The sequence below is a fragment of the Corvus moneduloides genome, chromosome 5, assembly GCF_009650955.1.
Source record: "Corvus moneduloides isolate bCorMon1 chromosome 5, bCorMon1.pri, whole genome shotgun sequence".
Taxonomy (NCBI): domain Eukaryota; kingdom Metazoa; phylum Chordata; class Aves; order Passeriformes; family Corvidae; genus Corvus; species Corvus moneduloides.
In genome coordinates, this window is record NC_045480.1 from 62,305,180 (window position 1) to 62,323,086 (window position 17,907).

Below are 17,907 nucleotides of genomic sequence, written 5' to 3' on the forward strand. Positions count from 1 at the left end.
TCTGCACTGGGCTGACCATTGCTGCCGCTAAGAGAATGTGTACACAAATGCTGCTTCTGCTAGGCAAGAGCTTTCCTGTGAGTTTAATGACAGATCTTGTACAAATCACAGCCTTCAGTAGTTATGTGACAGATGCTGTTAATGGAATTAACAAGAAGGTTCTAGATACAAGCTAGATTGTGTGCTGCTTGCTCTGCCCAGCTAAGCAGACCCTATGCATTTCTGCGTAGGCTGTTGTCATAGGTTAGCAAGCATAGTCCCGGAAGCGATGTCCTTGCTAAGGGGTGCTTACAGTTTCCTCTGGGAACTGATAGAACCTATCAGCTGGCCAGTTTGAATATGGACAATTCTCTAAGCCACTTAAAGTTGTGACCGCCTCTGTGATCCACATTTAAGAATAGACAAACTCCCCCCCAAGCTCTCTCTCGTTTCCGGCGCTGGGACAGGTGGCTGCAGGGCCTGAGCAGGGCCCAGTGGGCCCAGCCCAGGCCCTGCTTGGGCCAGGCCGGGCCGGGCCACGGCCACCCTGGAGCCGATGGACCTGTTCCAGCCATGGAACCCCCCCCACTGCCTTGCCGTGGGCAGCCGGAGCGGCTCGGCTCTTTCCCCTCTCCACTTCGATAAGAAAAATTCAACATTCCAGCTGCAAAGCCGCAAGGCCGAGGTGAGATTAACCCTTTTATTGCTGTGAAGAGCTAAAAACCTGAGGGAAGAGAGAGAGGAGATGCTTAAAGCTGAAATTCTGTTGTGAAGCTATGATATATCAGAGTATCCCATTGTAATTTCATGAAGATATGGGGGGGTGGAGTGTTCAGCTCGTAAGCAAAAGCACCTGCGCTGAGATAGGCAGATGCTGACACAGCTGTAATTTCATGAGAAGTTTGGACAGGGAGAGATGGACCAGATGAGGACTTTGGCTCCAAACGGGAAAGGAGAAAACCTCAGTCCCTAGAGATGCTCCCAGAGATAGTCCTAACGATGAAGATGATGAAGACCCTTTGCTCCCAGGGAAGGAGAAGGGCCTCTGTTTTTGTTTCTGAACGGCTCAACCTTAAAATTGTACCCCAAAAAACTTCAAGAGTGGACCCTCGAAAGCAGTTGCGGGAAAAGCTGCAAGTCAGGGGAAGGGACTCACATGCAGGCAGAGAGAGACTCCTCTTCCTAAATGGACTGAACAATATTTGGAAGTGGGTGGCTGTCTCGTTGTGATAATGTTTTCATAGCATGAGCAAGAAGAGACTTCTCTTTCTAAATGGACTGAACAAGGTTATTATGGAAGTGGTAAACAGACTGAACATCTCAAGGGTTGTCTTTTTACATTGGCAGTGGGAGAAGGGAGGAAGGTGGGGGGAGGAGGAGAGTTCTGAAGGTGGTATAATTTTTTTTTTCTTCTTTTAGGTCTGTTAATAAACTTCTTTATATTCTTTCAAGTTTGGTGCCTGTTTTGCATTTCTCCTAATTCTTATCTCACAGAAGATAAACAGTAATGAGTATTTTGGACCAAACCACTACAGCTGTCTGTGCCTGGTCCTAACCCAGTTCATAAATGAGAAGTACACTTGCTCTGCTGCAGGGAAGATTCTTGACATTATTGGAGGAGTGGATGTAAACTGCTTCTAAGTAAGCAGGGATAAGAATTTGAATGGAAACATTTCTTCCATGTGTTTATTTACATGTATATACATACATAATGTATTTATGTTTTAATATTTTTTATATGTTTTAGGATAGGAAAAGGCAGTGACATATGATCAGTTAAAAAATGGAACTTGTGATATTTCTAGCAGTCAAATACAGTTTTGCTACTGGAAGTGTGGCACCAAAGATAGACTCACATGAACAAAGCTTTAGCTTGTAGCATATCTGGTAGCATGTGCTGACTCTAATGGTAAGTTGCTTCTGGGGAAAAAACAGAGGGAGAGAAATGGGAAAGAGAAGGTGTTTCCCAGGCTGGAGTCTGCCATTCCTGTCAGGAGTTTGAAGATCTCAAGCCCTGGCTGGCTGTTCCCCCTCATAACTCTGTCGTCACTGACTGAAGTGGGCTTGGTCAGGGGAGTTCTCTCTGCTCACAGGTTGTGAGCTTGGTGCACGTGTGTCTTTGAGTCTCTCATGAAAACCAAAGGCTTCAGTCGGGGGACAGGAGGAGAAGGAAGGAAGGGGCTAATTCTGTCCCAGTAGCATTGACTTTCCTAAGTGTCTGCCCCAACAGTACCACTCTGCAGGTGCAAGGCTGGGAGAATAACAGAAGAACAAAGAAAGAATACTGCTGTATTCATTCTATCTTTCCCCAGCAAAGGCCACATATATATCCATTTTTCATGGAACAGTAATTTTGATTGCTGCAATTTATGCACTGCAAAGCAGTTGAAACTGCTGACTTGAACAGAATTAGAACAACTGTCATAGATAAGCAGAGCAGAATTCACCCCTTGGGCGATACCACTCCTCAGAAGTTTTCTTTTAGAGACAGAAAGTTTAAAGTCTGGTCCTGAAGTCATCATTCACAAGCAAAGAATCAGAAATGGGGCACTTCAGGTGAGAAACTCCAAGGACCAGATTTTGTGAGAGGTTTCAGAATCATTAACATTCCTGAACTTTGGTTCATAACTGAAAAAACCATTTTGTTTGTACAAGGCCCCACACAGGAAGAATTTATGCATGGTCATGCCAAGGAAGTTGATGGCAGTTTCCTGTAAGTTATTACAATAAGTAGCTGACACTAATGAACCTGCACACAGAAGGAAATATATGCCTTCACCACAGTCTCTTTAGAAGGACTTTTTTAGTGGAGTAAAATATTCAAAAGCATCTGAATGGGATCTGGTTTTGTTAGTAAGATGTAGTACCTAACTTTCATGGGCACTTATCAGCAGTTAGAAATCATCACATAAATAGGAGCTTAAGTCTGGTTTCCTGCTTAAATCAAGGTAGATTCTCAATACTCTCTATTTGAATTTATCTTCTCTCTGGTACGAAACATTACAGTCTGGCTCTTACTATTTTTCAAACAAGACCAGAGTACCAGGAAATAGTGACAAGGTTGTGTCAAACAATGTATATAAATTGAGTCATCTGACTTGATTCTGTTTCCAGATGGGAACTCAAAGTCTTTGTGACAAAGATGAGACTGATGTTACTGTAGTTAACATCAGGGCTGGTTTCCAGCAGCCAAATTCTGCTGCCTGCTCTGTAACACGGCAGCTCTCAGCCAGGCTCAACTGGAGCTCAGTAATCCCAAAAGAAACCTCTCAATAAATCCCAGGCTTCTTACCACTCAGTACCATGAATTATGTTCCAGTGTTGGGGATTAATGGGCAAGCACAACTGCCTCCCCTCACCCCAACACTGTATCATGGCACATGGGTTCTCTGTTCAGAGAGCAGCTGTTTTCTGGTGGTTATGTGTCAGAACTCAGAGTTCAGCTCATGGGATGTATGTGAAACACACAGCAAATAAACATGCAATAAAAATAAGAACATGTGTCATTAAATCAGGGAGCAAAGAGATGTCCAGACTAGTCAAGGACAGGTAAGGAAGGTTATGTCTAAGCTCTGCACTTTAGACTGCATTCAGCTTTTGTCTTCACCTGAGATGTTCTTGGAGTTGGAAGATTTTGCTGCTTTGTGACTGTGGTAGCAGCTACGATGGACATAGACTACACATTTATCAACATAAATATTAAAAATAACCTTGAACAAATAATGGGATTGTTGTAAGAGCTGTGGCTGATTGGCCAAACAGGTATGGTGCACACATATTCCCGTACAGGCAAAATGATTTTGAGGGAAAAAGGGTTGTACCACTTTGTACATTCTCCCAACAGCAAGGGACTAGGACAGTGCCCAGCTGAGAAGGTAAGGAGTGCAAGAATGCATCAAGGCAATCTCTTATGATTGATAAGAATTGTAATCACATCCAAAGATTATGAAAGCTTTTAGAGTTTGATTGCAAGTCCTGATACAAAGAGAAAGTACTTGCTTGTAAGTACTTTAAGTTAAGTAAGTTTAAATAAGTTAATTATTTACACTCTTCCACAGGAATATTTGATACAAACCAAGGTAATTTTCAGCGCGAAATAAAAACAAACTCCCAAACTTACAAAATAACATTAGCTAGAATAAAACAATACTTTTAATGGCTATCTTTACCTCCTCATGATACACCACCTCCACGCTTTGTTGAAAGAGAGGGTTATTAAAAAAAAATTTAAAATCAGGGTTTTTATTTTTTTAATATCAGTATGGGAAATAGAAGTGATCATTTCATGAGTGGGAGGTAGTAGCTGTTAGTAGATTTTTTGTGTGAATCCAATTAGTGTGCTTGGCCATAAAATGCTGAATAAGATTTTTAAAAATGAAAGAAGTGCAGCACCCACTTTATATTCACGTATTCATGGGCATAGTTAATGGACACCAGCAGGGGAGATGTGATCCCACACTTTTTAAAAATCAACAGGAAAGCAGTGCACACCATGCAATTCCCTTTTGCATTAAATTTATTAAGTCAAATCAATTTTTACGAGCACATAGGCTAGAGCTCTGGCACTTAATTCCTTTTGATCTTCCGCCTGCTAAATTCTGCTTCCCACTGTGCTACCATGCAGTTTATTTTTAACATATGATTTGTTTGGACACCATTAAAATGAAAATATTACAACTTCTAGCAGTACTAAGGCACTGAAATGCCTGTCAAGTTATTAACTGTCTGCACACACACACAGACAAACAGCCATTTGCACGAGGTGAAATTGTAGAGTTAAGAAAGAGCCACTGTTCTGTTCAAGAGCATGAAGCACATAAAATACAGGATCCTGACTTTTGCAAAGCCATCATTACAGATTACTCCCACTAATTTCTGTGCTTGAGGTGCACCTTCCAGCTCCCATGGCTGTTAGGTGTCTGGAGAAGGAGACTGCTATGAGGTGACAGGTTTTAAATGGAGACTTTTGGGGCTGAGTCAATGGATTTTTCTTTCAATTGCAATATGACGTTAATTCAAAACTATCCTTTCCTATGATTAGTGTTCTGAAAGGCACATTTCCTAATTATGGATTCTTTTTTCAGCTGACCACTACTTAGTATAAGGTATCTTCTGTACAAGTAATGCACATCTTTGGCATGAAGGTTTTCGTGCTCCTTATATCTTTCTGTGAGGAGCATCATTAAGTGTTTTAAATATTTTAATTTAATCATGCTGTGATTATACTACTTTTATTTCTTTTTCTTCAAAAACTAGTAGTTCACTGATGTTTAGTGATGGGCCTACAAACGGATCTTCTTACCCCCAGGTGTGCTCCACTTGCAGCAGCCAGATCCACATTGGTTTGAACACTGAGTTTAAGTAGCCCCAAAGGCTGATGGATTACATAGGGCCCTTGGCCACCGATGTCATGGAGCCTCAGTAATGGCAATAAACAAGATCTTGGGCTCACACACAGATTAACTCATTGCTCTCCTTCAGGGAGGTGGGTCTGGGAGAAGGATGGTGACACCTTAGCTGGGAATGGAACTGTGTGGATCCAATGACCTTTGGGTATTTTCATTGTTTGTGATTGTACCCTCATGGATCATAAATACTGTCGTAATCCTGTGGCCTACTAAATATCCTGACCTTTTGTCTTGTTCTAACACCTCTTATCTCCTTTCTAAGTAATGATCTAATTAAGAATTCATTAGTAATTAATGATTTAATTAATAACCTACTTAAGCTGATATGAGTTCATGTCCTCAGAAAGGATGGTATTACAAAAGATAACCAGATACATGAGAAGTTCCTTCTATGGATTAGATACTCTGGTGAGTCTGGATCTGAATCATCCCTATTTCAATAAATCCCTGCCATTATCAGCAATATATAGATCTACGACACCACAGGAATCTCCTAGTTCCTAGTTTGCCAGAATTATTTTTTTTACAATCTAGCTTCCTGCATTCATTGGTTGTCTGGTAACTTGGGAAGCTGGATGGAGAACTGGGTCAGGAGAACTGTTGTACAAGCTTTGCCCTTTGAGCCCTTGCAGAATTGCTCAACAGAGAACACTTTTAAAAATTAAGGCAAATGTGCAGGTTCAGCAAACTGTGTATGAGTCATGCTACCAAGTTACACCTCAGGAGCAGGGATCAGATCCACCAGGAGAAAATTCTGCGGGACAGCTTTGCCTTGGGTATGCCAATTGCAAATGGGGAACACTTCAGTAAAATGTAGGAGTTTTGGATCAGTTCAGACTTTATTATGCAGTAGGGATAATATGGCAGATTAGCCTTTTTGGATCTAGGTTAAGTAGAACACCTTATCCAAGGCTTGGAAAATTTATGTCTTAAAGTGAGTTTTCACTAAACTTGTTAAGAAGACAAAGTTATGGTGTGGATTCACCATTCACAGTGAGAGAACCAAAGCCTGGAACCTGTAACAAAATTATTCTAATCATGAGGCAAAAGGATCAGCCACTACCCACCTAATCTTCTGCAGGATAATCAAATGCAGTTCAGGAAATGTCAGGTGTAATTCCCACTTACCTTCTTCAAAGTGCACATTTGTTTCATCTATCAGGTATAGAACACATTTTGTTCTGACTTGTGTTCCATTTCTTTAACTTGGGCTTGTGTTTTTCATCCAAGGCAGGATGAATGTAGATAAACTTGACATTTGTGGGTGCACATTTAATTTACTCTTTAATAGAAAATGATCTGATCCTCCAATAAAGTTTTGAAGTATCATCTGCTGTAAGAATAAAGTGGACACCCACAAATATGAAGTTAATCTATGTTTAGGGAACACAAATAATACATTTGACAGCAAGAAAACAAAAAATAAGCTTTAGAAATAACATTCTGACTATGTTATTCATAATACAATCAAAACCAGGATTTGGGTGGAGTATTTATGTATATTTAAAATCAGCTGATCAAGCAAATAACTGATTAATTGGAACACATGGTATGTCACTCTTCAATATTGTATATTAGTCCTAAATTTCCTTTTGGAAGGTTTGGTTTGATGTTTTGATGGGGGTTGCAGTTGGGGAATAACTAATACAGTTTTTCTGGTACAGTCCTTATTTTCAGGTTGGGCTAGGGCCATAGGTCAGTGGAGAATTTATACCTAATGTAATTCTTATTTGGAAGACAAAAATACTTTTCATTCCATCTGAAATTAGATATTGCACAAATGAAAAAAGTTATGAAAATTAGCCAAACCTGTCAGGAAAACTAAGTATCCTGAGTGTTGGCTTTTTTGATCAGCTTCAAACTTAAAAACTAGAATAGCAAGCTCAGCGCTCTTGCATGGTTGTAGTGGTTTGGTCCAAAATACTCATTACTGTTTATCTTCTGTGAGATAAGAATTAGGAGAAATGCAAAACAGGCACCAAACTTGAAAGAATATAAAGAAGTTTATTAACAGACCTAAAGGAGAGGAAAAAAAAATCATACCACACCTTCAGAACTCTCCTCCTCCCCCCACCTTCCTCCCTTCTCCCACTGCCAATGTAAAAAGACAACCCTTGAGATGTTCAGTCTGTTTACCACTTCCATAATAACCTTGTTCAGTCCATTTAGAAAGAGAAGTCTCTTCTTGCTCATGCTATGAAAACATTATCACAACGAGCCAGCCGCCCACTTCCAAATAACTTTGTTCAGTCCATTTAGGAAGAGGAGTCTCTGCTCGCATGTGAGTCCCTTCCTCCAACTTGCAGCTTTTCCCGCAACTGCTTTCGAGGGTCCACTCTTGAAGTTTTTTGGGGTACAATTTTAAGGTTGAGCTGTTCAGAAAACAAAAGTTCTCTTCACCCATCTCTGGGAGCATTTCATCTCTAAGAATAGAGGCCCTTCTCCTTCCCTGGGAGCAAAGGGTCTTCATCATCTTCATCTTTAGGACTATCTCTGGGAGCATCTCTAGGAACTGAGGTTTTCTCCTTTCCCATTTGGAGCAAAAGTCCTCATCTGGTCCATCTCTCCCTGTCCAAACTTCTCATGAAATTACAGCTGTGTCAGCATCTGCCTATCTCAGCGCAGGTGCTTTTGCTTACGAGCTGAACACTCCACCCCCCATATCTTCATGAAATTACAACGGAATACTCTGATATATCATAGCTTCACAACAGAATTTCAGCTTTAAGCACCTCCTCTCTCTCTCTTCCCTCAGGTTTTCAGCTCTTCACAGCAATAAAAGGGTTAATCTCACCTCGGCCTTGCAGCTGGAATGTGGCTTATCGAAGTGGAGAGGGGGGAGAGCCGGGCCGCTCAGGCTGCCCACAGCAGGGCTGTGGAGGGAGGGGTTCGGCGGGTGGACCAGGGCATCAGCTCTCGGATGGCCGTGGCCCGGCCCGGCCTGGCCCAAGCAGGGCCTGGGCTGGGCCCACTGGGCCCCATTTCCTGTCCCAGCACCGGAAATGAGAGAGAGACTGGCGGGGGGGGAGTTTGTCCATTCTTAAGTGTGTATCACAGAGGCGGTCACAACTTTAAGTGGCTTAAAGAATTGTCCATATTCAAACTGGCCAGCTGATAGGTTCTGTCAGGTCATGGGGAAAACTGTAAGCACTCCTTTGCGAGAACATCACTTCTGAGACTAGGCTAGCTAACCCATGACAATGGTACTAAAAACTTTATCCTACTTCAACAGTTTCCTCAGTCATTTTCTCCCTGTGCAGTGCTCAGTACATGACTGGGTTTGACACAGAAATGTGTCGTAATACCTCCTACTTCTGTAACGTGTTATTCAAACAGAAAAATGAAGATTAATAGCAATTACGGCAACTTAAATTCCAGTTCAGCACACAAGGCAGACAGGAAAGTATTATATCTATTACTATTTGAGGCAGCTGGATGTTCAGGTAGCCATTTCAAGGCATCAGTTCTTACACGTCTCTGCTTCCCTAAAGAAATCCATGTCACAGGAGCTTGACCTTGGAATGCTCTCAGTATGTTAAACTTCTCTATTTCTTTGTCTGGTATTTGCTACAATTTTTATTGGCTGATATTTTCATCCTCTTCCACTGTCTAGTAAAGGACATGAAGCAAAAGGGCAAAAGTGTAGTGCACAGTAATATGTATTTTTCTTCAAAACTATGTATATGTATATATATATTGTGCACCAGTGGGAATACAGAGACATAATGCATTTTTTCTCTGTGCCTTATTCTCCAGCAAATTACCATCACTGTGGTGATATATTCTTGAGTTTGAGATGTAGACTTCAGCAGTGAAAATGCTATTGATCACAGTTTTCCAAGTTGCTAACTGCATTGGGATTTTGCAAATGATGCAAGATGTAATACATTGCCATCACAGTCCTGAGACTGCAATCTAAATTTAATGCTGCTTTATTTCACTTGATCTGCTGGAGGAATTGTGATGAATTCCACACATCAAAATGTTTTCCAAAAGAAAATTAAATCTTTGCATTTCTCTCATTGATAAATTAGGTATCATTAAGACTATCACATTTTAAAATGGTGTGGGTTTTATAAGATGGATCTTTATTATAAGTCCACATTTTATTAGTTCTATTTGTAGGTAGTTGATAACTGATTCACTGTTACTCTTCCCTGTAAAGACTTTTATAACAGATTATTTATATCTGAACTTACCATAACAAAGAGAACAAGACAAACAATGGTCCAGATAGATGGATATGGGAAAAAATAGTTGTGCACTTCTTCTACGGCATATCAGATCCTATTGCTTTATTCAACAGAATTTCCTAGGACTTGAGGCCAGAAGAAATTATGAACTCCTCTGTGCTTCATGTTATAAGAGGTACTTCTACTTTAAACCCGATCACTTTAATTAGACTGAAGGACTTCACTCTTTAGAAATATATAATTAATTGCTTACAAAATCCAGAAATTTCCATAAATCCCTTGGTTGTGGTATGACACGAACCAGGTAAAGTGTGCCCAGATAATCCCATATACCTGGAGAACAATACAAATCCCAAGGCCACTGCCAGTTCTTCTCAGAGAGTTTCCCATCTGACCATGACTGATACCCCACATGTGCATACAGACTCCTTAGCGGCATGTGCAGGAATCACCTGCAAACTTTCTCATGCGCTCTTCTCCATCAGGAGTGGTTGTTTTATCCAGTGTTGCCTACTGAATCCAAACCCTTCAGCATGATAAATAGATGAAGCTTGGCCATATTTAGATAAAGGAAGGAGCACTTTGCAGCTTAGCTCATGTCAGGTTCATGTGAGGTAGTCCTTAGTTTTAGGACAGGCAATTCAAAACCAGCAAGTTGAAGTATATAGTCAGAGATTTTATGTTAAAGTGGAGACTTGGGCATTGGTTTATGTCACTTCTATTGTCTATTCTTAGTCTAGTTGTCATTTACGTTCCGAGGAGAAAAATGGCCACAGCCAGAAACATCATAAATCCAATTCTTTCAGGAATGTGTGAACTGTCCTCTAAAGATACTAGTCTTTATCTAAGTTAAGAAGGGACTAAATAGGGAGTTCTGAAAAGGAGTTTAAATTAGACACCTATAGCCAAAGTTAGGATTTCTGAATCCTAGCCACAGCAGCTGCCAGCTGTCAGTGTTGTTCTGCTGAGGAAAGGAAAAGGAAGCTGTTTTTTAAAAAGCTCAGAGGAGTCTAAGATGTGTTAGAAAAAGTATTTTCAAGAATCCTCAAGGTATGGCAAAGCAAGATAAAAGCTGTTTTAAGGAAGTGAACATGGGGTTGTATGGATATGTCTGCACTATGTTGCCAGTCTGCAAAAATTCAGTACCAAAGATCCTTTTTAATAATCAGGAAGCACATCTTGAATTTAGCCAACAACAACATTTACTCTGCAGTGACATTAAAAGTAAGTAAGTAATTTATGATTCTAGCCCTTAATCTATTTGCAGACAGGACAGTAATATTGAAAGTTGCCTATTGGTCAAACTGCTTATCAACTTTAATTTTTTTACTTGGTGAAAGGAAGTTTCAAAATGAAAGGTAAATAAAATACTTTTCAGCTACATGTAGAGACTCTTAATGTCTCTCTCTCTCTGTGTGGTAATTCGATAACAAAGCCGTGCTGAACCATAAGACCAAGCTTTTTAACCTGCAAAGGTTGGAAATCATTGTTATTGAAAGCAAGGCAGACAGCACAGCAGGTATGGCCACAAGTGGAATACCTGCCAGCCCTGTGACCCGAGCAGCAGTAGGAGGAAATGCAAGACTGCCATTTCAAGGGAAAGAACCAACAGCCACATTGCTTTAAGCATCTGGATTATGAGATTAAGCTGACAAATAAAGCAGGAGCTTGAATACCACATCCTGAATTCCTCTCTGCAGAGACATGCTTCTCTGAGCTTGGAGGAAATGTAAGGAGTTGCTGAGACTTGCACTGAAATTCCATAATAATCACAGCAGTGCTGACAAGAAATTTGTTGGCAGTTTTCACATCTGCACGGCCATAAAAAGCAATGGCATTCAAATATACAGCAATACACTGGCTGCCCCAAATGGCCCTTGGTCTCCTCCCTGCCAAAATGGCTTCCCATTGTCTTGAAGAAAGATAAATGAGGAGATTCTGTCTTCAGAGTCAGCACTTCCAGAAAAGCTCTTTTAATGGCACCTACTTCTCAGTCATTGGAACAGAATTATCTATTTAAACAGATGGGTTTAGCAATCATTCCAAACAAAATCAGATCTCCCTGGGAATATTAAACATCTTGGGACTGAATACTGAAGGGTTGGGTTTTGTTGAGGTAGGGTTTGGGGTTTTTGTTTCTCTGTCAACCCTTCGAGATACATTTCAGGGGTAATCACTAATGAAAGCAGCCCTGAGTGTAAACCCTCTGATAGCTCCCTGGGTCTGGGTCCAGAGGAAGCAGCACCATGGAGGAAAACAATCAATCCAGGTGCTTCCCTCAATTCCGCACAGAGACATGCTTCGTCGTAGGCATCATAAATGAGCAGGCAGGAATGTTGTTAACATCCAGAAAAATGGTGTCTTTTGGATGAATCTTGGTAAGTTAATTTGTAGTTTGAAAGGGAGACAGATACATGGGGAATAAAAGCTCCCAGCAAGAGCCAGCATCTCACCTTCCTCTGTACCACCATCCTACTCCAAGAACCACCTTCTGGAAAGCCAGACTGTCTGTGTTTTCCAGGGAGGGTTTTCCAGAGCTCTGTGTTACTGTCCACAGTGGGGACACCTGCAGGCAGGCACAGCTGTCTGTGACCCTCCTGCCAAAGCTCCTTGGGGCTATCTCCTGCATGGGGCAGGAGAACCCTCTGGAAGGTGTGGGGAGAGAAGGGGGACTTTTGGGAAGCTCTGGAGAGTGTGTTTGAGGAAGGCAGCTCCTCCAAATGGTGTCAGAGCCCCACGGAGGGGCTGCGGGAGCCCTGGGGACACACAGTGAGAGCCTCTGAGGCCAGGATGGGCATGAGGCCTCTTCCTGGAGGAGCCGGAGGGTTTGTGTGGTGATGGTGATTTTCCTTCTGAGGAAGCTGCCATTTATCAGTGAGGTGAGGAGAACCCTCCACGAAATAAAGGCTCCATCTTGTCAGGACAAGCTGGGCAGGAAGGGGAGATCTATTAAAAAAAAAAGAAAGAAAAGAAATCAGCTTTCTCAAGTGAAACTTGTGACAAGGATCTTCCCACTACTGCTGTGGTAAGTGTTTGGAGAGAAGACACAGGCGGCTTCCCCTCAGAGCCATGACAGGGTCAGGATGGGGTCCCTGAGGGGATAATGCCTTCCCCATGGTCTCAGAGCATGGAGCATTTCAGGGTCCATGATTGGAGGATCATTGCACGGAATTAGTATTTCCAAGGGGGATTGCATCAAACCTGCTTGTGCAGTACAGCCATGGACGGCAACACTGTGAGGAAAACTCAGGAGCTTCACAACTTCAGAAGCCTTCATTTTGTAACCTAACAGCATGTAAAAGTTAGTACCTTTAATTGTCTTTCTGTTTTTAAAAACTGCTTACAGAATGAAAAAGAACAATTGAGAGCAAGCTGCCTGTGACAGATTGCAGGGTATGTACTGGTGGGTAGTTGTTTTTGCCTACAAACCCAGTGGCATTGAAATTCCTTGCACTACTGCAATCTCTCCCTGCTGGCTCTGGCAGCAGAACCTGTCAGCTTGTTCTTCCAGGCTCCATGGGCTCTTTTCCTACAAATATGCTACATCAGGAGGTGAAAGCTGAAAATTGCTTTGCCTGTGCCCTGATTTTTAAATATTTGGTTTACCCACCAAATATTAGATACAAAATGGCAAAGGAAACTACTGTTAAGAATTAGAAAATGCTTAAAAATAAGAGATTTATAACTCTTTCTCCCAAACTGATTTCATACCCTAGAGCTGATGGGAGCACTTATTGTGGCTGTTATTTGAATAATATTTTTCCTTTGAGTGTGAGGGTGGGATAGCATTTAGATATCAAGCAAGGTAAGGAAAAGTTAACACTGGCATGCAATTTTTCTGGATCAGACTATTGCATGGGTTTTTTTCCTGCTGCTTGTAACCACTTGTTCTGCAGCTTTACAATATCGTTCAGCAAGCACTGTAGAGGACAAGGTTACCTTACTGCTACCTTTCTGACACCTCTTGGTCAGGAGCCAAATTGGTGTGTGAGATTTAAATACCTGTATCTGTCTCTTCAGGCAATAATGGTCCTCAGATTTCAGTTCCTTGTAAGCCTGTTTATGAAATTAATGATACCACAAGATATGTGGACTTTGAACACTATTGTGTTGTTTTTTCACATTTTCTGGGCTTACAGCCTCAGGTGAATACACATGTATTTATATCAAATATAAAACTCACACAAAATGTTTGTTCAGGCACTAGAATTACCTCTGTGTAGCAGTGCCTTTTTTTTTTTTTTGTATATAGTCTATTAAATCACTCTATGACTTACAAGCTCTAGTGACCTGACAAATATGGGATCTAAAAAAAATACTTAAGGTTTCATGTTTGTTTTCTTAAAATAAGATGAACTTCTGCCAAAGCTGGAGGCCAGTTTGTATTCTAGTGGACTGTACAGCAATGCATGGAAAGTTTCTTATGCTGACTGTTGATTATTGTTATTCCCAGACCATGAATCAAGCCTACAAAAGCACAAATAATTCACTGTAGTTAGACAACGGTTATCATACAAGTTAGGCACCCTTATGAGTTAAGGTTCTTGTGTTTCAAATCACTGTTGGACTACTTGATAAAAATGAATTTGCAGTTTGATGGTAAATTCAACAAAATGGTGCTACCTATTTATCCTCCCTTAAAATGACTGCAAAACTCAGCTGATCTGGAAGCAATCTTTAAGTTGTTCCAAGAACTTTAATATACTGAAGATTATGGGTTGTCTCAGTTTTTGGACACAAAATTTTAGGAGGAAGCGCTGCGGAATGAGCACCTCCTCCAAAGGGAAAGGGCCACCCCCTTTCCTCCGCCAATGAGAAAAATTGATAACAGCAGGTGAAAGTGGAAAAAAACTGAACAGTTTATTAACACAGAACAAAACAGGGCAGAATAGAAAAAAACCTTCAAAATACAACAAATGCCCAGAGAAGGAAAAAACACACGGGCTTGCAACTGGTCCCCCCAGTCTACAAGAAGGGGAAGGGGAGTCCACACAGCAGCCTGGAGCAGGGCAGATGGAAAAAAACCTCTCGACTCTCCGGTGCCGGTCCTCCTCCCCACAGCAGGCGAAACTGGAGAACAGATGGAAAAAACCCGCTGCCTCTCCGGCGCCGGTCCTCCTCCTCGCAGCAGGCGAAGCTGGCAGACCTGTGTGTTCCCTCGCTCAATGGCCTGGCCTTCCTCGGGGTTCGGACCAGCCGGGGCCACCCCGCAGCTCCCCGGACCAGAGAGAAGGGAAGGAAGGTAGGGAGGCCAGGGGGAGGAAAGAAAAAAAAAACCTTTTCCCAAGCTAGCGGGAACGAAAAACCACCAAGAAGCAGTGCCCTGGCCCCGGTGCCCTCCCTGCAGAGCACGGCGGAGCGCCGCTGCAGCCAGAGCCGCTGGACCGAGCCGCTGAACCGACCCGAACCCGGTCCTGCGGCTCCGGTCCCGTTCCCCGGGTCCGTCTTAAAGATACAGCGGCCTTGGGCACTGAGAGGACGGCTAAGGGACAAGCAGCCTCATCACATCACCCCGGGACAGGGTACTCCTTTGTTGAGGAATTTGAGGCTGCAGAAAAGAACAGAAATGCTTGAACATCTGCAGTTAGCTAGGATCAATTGATGTGTGACACTACCAAGGTTCTGAAATGGCTTTTAGTCATCTATCACCAGAGTTCACCACGGAATGAGAAGATTCCTCAGGCACCTGGGTTCTGAGAACTCTGTACAACACCATGGTTTTTCATGGGAATGAAATAGTCCCTTAATGCCACCAGGTTTATAGTGCCGTTATGGTATTTTACAGTTAGTATTTGTCAGTGACTGTCTCCTTTTGACACTGTGTCATGCTTAGCCAGCTTATCAGATAAACCAATTTGATCATGTGTGTGCAGTGAACTCTGTGTGCCCAAAGCACTTGACTCACTGTGCTGTAGGATATGTGGGTCTTTACAGCGTGTCTGACACTAATGGACACAAGAACGATTGCTGTACAGCACTGATACTGCAACATCAGGATTTGGAGTGGAGGATAGAGCAGCCTCTGGTCCAGAGAGGCAAACCAAACACAGAAATTTATGATGGCCAGTTTTTTTCAGGTGGAAGTACAGGCATGTTGGGAAAATGGAAGTGCATGTTAAATGTAGTCTGTGCACTGAATTCCAGAAGTGGCATCTGTAAAGTAGCTTCCACCAAATGTATTAGATGTGTTGGTGTAGCCTTTGTTTTGTTCACTCTCCATACTCCGTGCACAGACTAGCCTGAGACTACACAGCCAAAAATTCATGGAGCCTGTGCAGAGATCTGTGAAAGCATTCTATTCAGTTTAGCAATGCAAAAGTGTTTTCTGAAGCTGCAATGTCTCCTGAGGGGCCACTTTTAACTGTTTTTCTCATTGCTTTAAAAAATATTTTCTACTTTTCTCATAAGAGTTCTCTGTTCTGCTTATCTGTACAAATGCTCATTTAATTCAATTATGGATCAATATGTGTTGCTGTACTTAACAGACAGTAGCATGTAGATGCTTGTTCAGTTATCAAGTATAAGTAATGAAGATTTTTCTCTTAGCCATGGAGGAGAGAAAAAATTAGAAGCAGTCACCTGAGAGACAAAATTTAACTATTAGATTCACAAGGCAGTAAAAATGGGAAAATGCATCATAAGTGTAGACAGATCTGTTTGCTTAGGAAAACCACTGGCAAAAATCTGTTTGCAGCCCTTTAAAGGGTGTATGTAGTGACACATATAGGACAATTAAGCAGATAATTGACATGTAGTGTAGTTGGGTATTGATTGTTCCTCCTTAGAGGGAGCTGTTATTAAGGCAGTGATTTCTCTGACTTCTGTTTCATGGACATGGCATTAACAGTTATGATCATTATATTTCTCGCTCTCACTAGCTTGAGGTTTTCTGTCACCTGGTGCTATGGAGATCATATCCTGCATATGAGACAATTAATTTTGTCTAGGACTTTTACTTTTTCCTTTTTTTTCCATGCCTGCAGTCTAGCAGCTAATTTCACACCAAGGACCTAATTACTTTACTTTTCCTGGCATTTCTTCTCTCCTTAAAACATCCATAAAATGGTGTAACTGTTTCTGAGGTCCTCATTAGAGTAGAAGAAAACTTGCCTGGCAAAGAAATACTTTAAGAAATAAATGTGAATGTGGTGCATAAATCTATCAGGATCTTTAGTGTAATAAAATTGTATACTGCTGTTTTAAAACAGAGTAACTGCTGCCAGTTCTCTCTCACATCCTTCTCAAATTTTAAAACAGAATTGGGCATAAGTAACAGTGATAGAGCAATAGTGAGCCCCACAGAACTGTCTCTCTTTTACCTGAGATTTCTTTCTGTTGGGGAAAAAAAGAAGATTATGTGATTTTAAATGTGTTTCTCTCTTCCAGTGTCTTTCCAAATATTTCAATCAAGAACAAAATCTAGACTTGTAAAGTCTGAATTTAGAATCCTTAACTCTAGTAGAATCAGAATTTTCATGTTTGTCTGGCTTCACACAATTCTCTTGAGCCACAAGGTGTGGAAAGAATCCCCTTGCATTCTAAACTCCTTCTCACAGAGGAGCCTACATGCAGCTGGAGCCAATCTTGGCCCCAGACTTAGTCAATGGTTTATGTCCAAAGGATTATACAGGTCTAACTGAGCCTTTATCCAACTTTGTCCAGCAGGATTAAGGGTGGCAAACCAAATTTATATAAAAATAAATTATTTATTATGAACATGATTAGACTAGAAGATCTTAATCAGAATTATTTAGCACACAGTATAGGTAGCTATAACTAGAAGTATAGTGCACTACTTTTGAAGCAATATTGGAGCAATTATATTAAAGCAATTATCTTGAAGCAATTATATTAAGGCCAGCAAACCAATTATTAAGAAGAGATTGATGTTACTCACCCATGGCAATCTCTTGCTATGGTGGCAATCTCTTTCATGCAGCCTCAAGGAGTAACCTTGAGGGGTGTCCCCACTCCAGGGAGCAATCTCCACATACACCCTGAGAAGGGATTTATTAGGAAACCTCTCCATTAAAAAGTGGGACTGGGCTTTTATTGTGAGATAGAGATAGATAGATAGATAGATAGATAGAACATATCACTGTTACATATTTTTATGTGTGTACATATATGTATATATAAAAAAGATACCTTATATATATATGTATAATGTCAATATAAAGTGATTGTCTATCAATCATATATTTCTGGGCCAGCAGTATCATTTAGATATGTCACCAGTAGTGTCACTTGTTTGTTCCTTTATGAGGTCTGCCACGTGTCCACCTCACTGCCAGGATGTTTAACTTCGGGGTTGATGAGTCAGGCAG